The sequence below is a fragment of the Mus pahari genome, chromosome 19, assembly GCF_900095145.1.
Source record: "Mus pahari chromosome 19, PAHARI_EIJ_v1.1, whole genome shotgun sequence".
Taxonomy (NCBI): Eukaryota; Metazoa; Chordata; class Mammalia; order Rodentia; family Muridae; genus Mus; species Mus pahari.
The window spans coordinates 81609162-81617442 of NC_034608.1; the positions used below are offsets into that span (position 1 = coordinate 81609162).

The 8281-nt window shown below is 42.7% G+C and overlaps 1 protein-coding gene and 1 non-coding gene across 2 annotated transcripts in view; one reads left to right on the forward strand and one right to left on the reverse strand.

The window, feature by feature from the left end:
- Window positions 1-8281, forward strand: part of Naf1 (nuclear assembly factor 1 ribonucleoprotein) — a 63778-nt gene that overhangs the window by 54111 nt on the left and 1386 nt on the right. The window lies entirely within an intron of this gene.
- Window positions 1870-1998, reverse strand: LOC115062688. Its single transcript, XR_003842620.1, has one exon. It is a non-coding gene; the product is annotated as a small nucleolar RNA SNORA17 (small nucleolar RNA).

An 8281-nucleotide genomic window follows, 5' to 3' on the forward strand; every position in this document is an offset into this window, starting at 1 on the left:
TGGTGATGGCGATGGTGGTGGTGGTGGTGGTGTGTGTGTTTCCTCTTTTGATTTGCTGCTCTGGGATTTTTCCTAGATGTTGTAAACCTCTTTAGAAGTTTTTCTCCTAGTGCCTCTGTAAGGCTGGATTTGTTGACAGATATTGCTTCAATTTGGTTTACCATGGAATGTCTTATTTTTTTCTATCTATTATGATTAAAATTTCTGCTTGGTAAAGTAGTCTCGGCTGATATCTGAGGTCTCTGAAAGTCTGTGGAATGCCTGTCCAGTCCCTTCTGGCTTTTAAAGTCTCCATTTGAGAAGTCAGGTATTGATTGTTCCAATAGGTCTGCCTTTATATGTTATTTGGTCTTTTTCTCTTGCGGTTTTTTTTTTTAAAAAACTTTTATTTGTTCTTTGGGAATTTCACATCATGTACTCTAATCCCTTTCATCTCCCTCTCTCCTCGTACCACCCCTCCACCCTTGCAACCTCTCTCCTCAACAGAGAAAAAAAAATCTCCTCACAGAAGCTGTAGTGTGTCACAGTTCGCCCTACGGTATACCCTTTTGTCTCTGCCTCTTTGCTTGCAAGTGTTCATTGCAGTGACCCAGTCTGGTAAGAGACCTCGGCTTCTGCTATTCTGTCAGTACTGGATCCTCTGGGATCTCCTGTTGTTGCCCTCTGTCATGGAGATTCTGTAGTTTTGGATCTGTAGGGTTGGCCCCCATATACACCATCAGTGGGATAGATGTCGGGGGTGGGCCCATTCAAAGCCCTGGATCTGGGCCTCAGAGGTAATTGAGCTGGTCAGCTTGCTAGATTGCCAGCTCTCCCACTTTCGCCCCCTTGGGGCCAGCTTACCAGCAACCCTGCAAACAGGGCCAATTTCTACCCTGCTGTATAGGTGAGGTGCCGGGCTCACTCTCCTGAGAGTTGCAGCTGGCGAGGAACATGGCCCGTTCTCCCACTCTCATGGCCCTGAGGTGAAGGGCCCACTCTGCTGAGTACCGTAGCAGATAAGGTTCAGGGTCAGTTCTCCCGCTTCTCTAGGTGGCGAGGACAAATGGGAGGAAAGAATCTCTCCCTTACAGATGCCATCGCCCAACAGAAAAGAGGCAGGACAGACTTTTCCACACTCATACCCTCAATACTGGCTCACCCACAACCCCCACATTCAGGGCCAGCTCTACTGTGATGCCCAAGTGAGGTGCGGGGCTTGCTCTCCTGCCTGCTGTAGGGGCCAAGGGTTGAGGAGGGCTCATCTCTCCCTTGTTCATGTCACCACACACAGCAGGCAAGTGGCAGAGCATCTCTCCTACACTCACACCCTTGGGGCTGGCTCTCTTGGGTGCCCACCACCAGGGTCAGCTCTACTGTGATGACTAGATGAGGTGCAGGGCCCAGTATCCCGAGTGCTACAGCTGGCTAGGGGCGGGGTCGTCTCCGCTACTCTCATGTCTCCAGGGTCAGATCTCTCTTGATGCCCAGGTGAGGGGTGGGGCCAGTCCTGAACACCCCTTAGACATGGACATGTCCCCAAGCAGCAGCCCAGGCAAGGAACAGACATCTGCTTGGCCTTTGGAAGCGACAAATCCCTGCTGCTTCAGGGCCACACAGATCCAGTAGCAGCACAGGTCAGAACCCCATCATGGCCCCAGGAGACATCAGCAGCTGCTCACATCAGACAGTTCCACACTGCACCCTTCTGTTTCTCTTCCACTTCCATTTCTCCACCATGTACTTGTTCCTTTTAGTGGTACCCAGTGTCTCTGAGTGTTTGGGGTCATCCCAGGAATGCTCTGCCCTGCTCACCTAGGAAGCGTTATGCCTGCCCCAGGCGTGCACAGCACCGGACTGCTGAGCATCTCAGTTCGGGGTTTTTCAGAGAATGTTAGGGTGTTAATCATTCAGATGTCAGGTCAGATCACTGAGCTTAGATACAGCCTCTCTCCTCTCTGCCACCTACTGACACACGTGTGACACAGCAGCCACACCTGCAAGGCCTCTAGGGGCAGGGCCCCAGCAGGTTTTACTATTCTTCCTTGTTGTTCATGTTTAGTAGTCTCTGTATTGTGTGGTGAGGAGGTTTTCTTCTGTTTCCACTTTCAAGTCTTGAGCTCTTATCTATTTCATTTCACTATGTTTTCATAGATTTCTGTAAGGGATTTATTCATTTCCTCTTTTAGGATATCTATTATATTTTTAGAATCTATTTTAAGATTTTTGTTTGTTTTTGTGTGTACTTTAGCTATGATGTGATATACAGGGCCTGCTTTTGTAGGACGACTAGACTCTAATGGAGACATATTTTCCTGGCTGTTATTCATTGTGTTTTTATGCTGGCACCCAGGCATCTGGGTTAGGGAAATTGTAATTCTCGTTGCTGGTATCTGGCTTTGTCTTTGGTGGGTTTTTTGTTCATTGGTTTATGCACATCTCTGGTTCTTAAAAAGAGGTGTTGGCTGTGTGTTCCCTGGTAGAAAATTCTCCTGGGATGCTGACAGGTGTGACCACTGTGTGTTTTTAGGTGCTGAGGAGTAATTCTTGGTAATGGGAGTCCACTGAGAAGAGGGTTTAGGAGGGAAGAAAGCCTTCCACAAGGATCTGCTCATTTCCCCCGAGAATGAGGCCAGAGAATCAGGAGAGGCCATAGCAGAGGGTCTGCTGCAAAACTGGGGATGAGACTGGAGGATTGGCCTAGAGAGGAATGGAGGGAGAGGTGAAGATCTACAGTGAGTCTACTTACTTTCCTGGTCAGAGTGGCCTGCGGAGTCCCAGGGAATGCCTAACACAGTTGGGCTGGTGGGACGCCTGATTTCTAATAATCACCCCTCCTCCAGTTCTTTACAGACCGACTGCATCTCTTACCCACCGATTCTGTGTCTTCTTTTTATCCACACTGAGTGGATCTCTCTGTATTGAGGAGCTCGCCATCGAGTATATTGGCTCTGCCTTTGGATAACCAGTTTCCCCAGCACATCTTGATTTATCCTTATGTGCTCCGAGGGGTACCATTATTAATATACGTGGCTTACATTTTCCTTTGTGGACTGAATTTTGGATCTGTACTGCACTTCCGTCACAGATGGCTAGTAAATCCTTTTATTTTTAAGTAGGGAAAAATAAAATTAGCGTCACTTCAGTTTCTCCATCTGTAACATCACTTCTTTTCATATAGTGAAAGGGTGAGGGGATAGAAATTGTGGTAAAAATTAGTACAGAGATCATTATTTGCCTCAAAGTACAAGTTGAATTTCATTTAAAAAATAGCTATGGTTTCTTGTTCTGAGTTAATTTCTGAACTTTTCTCTGCTTAGCACATGTAGGGCGGAACACACAGCTCTCAACAGTGCAGGATGCCACATTACCTGTTGTTCATCACTGTAGAAAGTGAGAGAAAAATAAAGAGCTGGGAGTGGTTTAGGTTCTGTCAAGAATAAAGAAGGTATACTCCAAGTGAGGATCGGCGGAATCGTGTCTTAGGAGTCTGAAGGATATATTCACACACAAGCCCTTGGATTATTAATTATAATTAAGCACTTATTTTATGCTAAAATTGCCTTGAGGATTTGCAGTAATGAGGGCTAGGGATAGCTCTTTTTGTAACTTACCCGCTTTACAGAATTAAAAGTACCAGTCTATTTTGTGACTTCTAATTTGCAGGAGTCACTAAAGACAAGTATGCCTGAATTGTGCTTGAAATATAAATCAGCATTATCGTTGGAGCATGTTATCTCTCTCCCAGGGGTAGTACTTTCCTTCTGGCATACGGATTTGCTAGAAAGCAAGAATAGAAATGTATTGGTTTCTTTGCAGAAGGCAATGCACATTAGAAAAGATCTCGGGAAGGAGTTCTCTTAAGAGACTTCTGTTGTCCTCACTGGGAAGCTAAGTACATGGAACTTCTCTCTTCTTTTGCCACCCCACATTGTATGGAATGTGTGTAACAATTACCCAGACTTTATCTTTTATAGGAAAAAACATAGACTAGAGTTTTTTATTATGACAAAAATACATTTCTATGTAATGTGCTTGGGCTATTTTGCCTAAACGAACTTGCTAATTTTCTTAGCACTCACTTTTAAACTGACATAATTATCAATGTAGAATTATCAATGGAAATACAAAAGACTAGACTCTAGTTCTCCTATGGCTCTCATGAGCTCCCTTAAGAGAGACACTATGTTCTTTCATACCATCAGACTCAGTCCAGTAGATGACTAGGTTTTGGAACTGTTATAGTAAGTCCCAGGCCAATTCACTAGAGGGCTAACTGAATGATTGGCATGCATAAAGAAAGGCTTATAGGGACTGTTCCTGGGATCAAAATATAGCAAGATTAAACAGGACTGAGGAGCAGGATCTCTAGTCTATGGTAACTTTTCAGTTACTCAGAACTTGAGCTGCTGGGTTGGATCTTTATATTCCTTCTTCTGTACCTTCCTGACATGGATCGAGAGAAAACGGTGTAACCTTGTGTCAGGCTGTCGCTTTACGATGAAGGCTATGATTTGACAGTAGAAGCTGGAGAGACAGCTTCAACTTTGGTTCAGTGTGATGAGTGAAAGAGGTTATGGCAGAATCTGTGAAGCTGGAATGATGTGACATTATGTTTGTACACATAGCACCACAGACATTGGAATTTTTTTTTTCTCTACCAAAGAATTTAATACAAAACTAATATGTTCTTGTGTTTGTTCTTGTTTATATGTATAGATATCTTGTTATGCAGACTCTCCTCACAATCCAATTCATTCATCTGCTCATTCACTTGCTCACTTATTTGATAAGATATTCCATGATGATTTTTGAGGACAGGTTCTAGAGCACTCTTACCGATAGAGTTTTGATAGCTGAGACTTGGAGGGGGCACTTAAAAGACAGTCTTAATATACAATTACAGGTAATGCACAGCAATAAAAGCTCATAGAAATATTCACTAAAAGAGCGAAGAGACTCTTCAGTGTTTGTGAACTGAAAGTAGATTTCTTTGTATTACTGAGCATGGTAAGAAGTCACTTGTCTTCAAACATCAAAGTGTGTCTCCCTTTCAGGGATTTTTTCTTTAGGAGAAAGAAGGACTAAAGCCTGTGAGAAGTCCTTCAGCAGGAAGCCGAATGGTAAGAGAGCTAACAACCCTACTCCAACCTCTATGCACGAGAATAAAAGGCAAACATTTTAATATCAGGTTTTTTGAAGCATTGAAAAAATGCACAGAGAGAGAGAGAGAGAGAGAGAGAGAGAGAGAGAGAGAGAGAGAGAGAGACTACACATAGACACACAAACAGACACACACAGACTACACACACACACATGTACACACGTACACACACAGGTTTTCACCATGAGTTGGAATTTGTCAGCTCTTTAATCAACACTAATCTAATCTATACAAAAGATTAGACTCCATTGAATGGATTCCTATTAGAAGCCAGTGATCGTCTTCCCTGAATGCTTTTCTTGGAATGTTTTTCAAGTCTGAACACTTTACTGTGTGACTAATAGAAAAGGAATGACCATTTGGGAGTAGTACAAAGGTCTTGCCCTTTATTGTAAAATGAATTTATAATTCTAGCTAGCCTGTATAAAAGACACACAACCCAGGTATTTTATTTACAAGCCTTAAGCCTATAACTTATTTTCCAGCTATAAATTCCCTTGTTACATGCTGTTTTTCCTGGACATGTGGCCATGGTCCATCTCCTGTCATGTCAGCCTCTTCCCCTCTCTGTGTCCTTTCTTCTTCTCCTTCTACCTGTAACCCACTCACTTGATCCTCAAGCCCCACCTTTCTCCCTTCACTGCCCAATCACAGACTCTAGCCTTTTATTGACCAATTAAATTGGGGAGCAAGGTTTGCATCCCATCACATGATGGTTGAATGTGACCACATCTTGAGAGCCAATAGTTAGCAGAATATAAGCAGCATAAGACCATCCCACTACACCTTATACTTTTTTTCTCTCTTCAGTTTCTTGATTGTGCAGTGTCCTCCAGGTCTGTGTGGGCAATTCACCCAGCCGTCTGGAATGTGTGAGTGCTGAGTGTAGTTTTAGGGATCTATTTTTAGGATACCTTTGTTTCTGCTTTCATTGCACCATCTGTCTCTTGTGAGAAATGAGACAATGTGGTTCCATGGAGTAGTTTACTTTCATTTTGATGCCATAATTCTACTCATCCAAACCATTGCCAAGAGCTCCAGTTAGTCTGCCTTGGCTCCTAGCCCCACAGCAGGATTGTTTTCAAGCCACAGGTGAATCCACTCAGCCCTGCATACCTTTGCTAGTTCCATCTCTCCCTGGGAACTAGACCCTTGGGAGCATGACCCTTCCTCCAGTTCTCCCACAGCTTGCCAATTAAACTCCCTTTAGAGCAATGGTTCTCAACTGTGGGTCACTAACCCCCTGATGCCCTATATCAATTATTCTGAATATCAGATGTACATTATGATTCATTACTGTAGGACAATTGCAGTTACGAAGTAGCAAGGAAATAATTCTATGGTTAGGGGTCACTACAGAATGAGGAGCTATGTTAAAGGGTTGCAGTCCTAGGATGGTTGTGAACAACTGCATCAGAGACACCCTAAGCATTTTCTTACTAGTAGACTATCATAATACACCGGTGTCTAGAGTGTTCTATCAGAAAAAAACAATATGGTGTTTAATTATATTTCTACCAGAAGACACCTCCAATCACTTGTGACAATTCTGCCTATATCAGGGTGGGGTATAAATTTACCTTGGTGTCACCATTAAAAGTCCTATCTTTCCCTTTCCATTGGGCATTAGAGTCCCACTTAATAAGGATTTGTATGGGCAGGAGGAGCTCTTCAGATAAGCACTGGAAGGGAGAGATTTGATTCTATCCAGTTATGTGAAGAAGTAGTTTGCTGTATTTCATGGGGGAAAGTGTGTTTTCATTAGTCACCACAAAACATATGGTTTTGCTATTTAAGCTAATTATTTGTAAATATTTTAGCTTAAAAAATTCCTTCATTTATATCACCACACCTGTTAATGAAAAGTATCAAGAATAAAAGGAACAGAAAGACTCCAGATAAAAGCACAGCCTCAAGCTCTGTGATGTACTTTATACATCTTGAGGCAAGCAAGCATTGGGACTTACTCTGACTTGAGACCCCACTCGGTTTAGGTTGTGCACTTGGCAGCCTGAGACATTTACCTGAATATACTGTACGCACACACACACACACCCCACTATGAACATGTCTCTGAAAAACTTGTTAGCAACCCAAGACTACCATCTTCACTGAATGGCATGCACACCTCTCTCTAAACGATGGGCACGGTTTCTCCTCATTCAACCAACCATCAAACCGAGAAAGAGTTCAGTCAAACCCTAGTTATGCTGGTAGGGAGGCTAACTCAGGCAAAACTAGTGTTTGATACATGCTCAATAGGGCAAATTGTGTCCTCAAAGGGAACTTTAGGGAGACTCTTCTATTTGCTAGCTTATAATTATGCATAATTGGAAGTGTAGATGATTAAAACTAGATTCAGTGTTAGAAGGGGCACATAACATTAAAAAAAAAAAAACTAGTTAAATAACTTAATCTATAAGTCAGGATAAAGAACTACTCACACTATACCTCTTAGCAACCAAACCTTTCCTTTTGATAAAATGAACCTCCCAACAGTAATTGGAACCCTTGAGTACCCTTACTAGTATAGCTTGCTGTCAATCATGATCATGCATCTGACCTATCCTATCACTTTGCTTTGGACAAGGATTCTTGCTACTTTTGCAAGTCTATATGTGCTGTATTAACACTTCAAACAAGATGCCAAGAACCAGGAGTCACCTGACTCAGACTCTGACCACAGGTAATGGTTGTATACTTTACCTTTTAGAAGCCATTATTTGAATATATAATTTTATGGCTTTTAATATTAATTTTGTATTGATGTATACCAAATGCCTATAAACTTGGTAGCTTGAAAGTGCCATACCCAATGCACTTGTTTATAGCTCCCTAGGGCAAATCATCTCACCAAGCTGACATCAAGCAGAAGATGGTCTGGTCTTGTCTATGTGTTCTCAGGAACGATCTCCTTTCAGCTCATGCACACTGCAGAAGAGTTTACAAGGACTTGAGTTCTTATTCTCTTGTCAGCACTGGGCTGAGGTCTACCCTCAGGTCCTAAAAGCAGCTAGCTTTCTGCTTGTGTCTAGCTTCTTAGCTTCTTCTTCTTCTTCTTCTTCTTCTTCTTCTTCTTCTTCTTCTTCTTCTTCTTCTTCTTCTTCTTCTTCTTCTTCTTCTTCTTCTTCTTCTTCT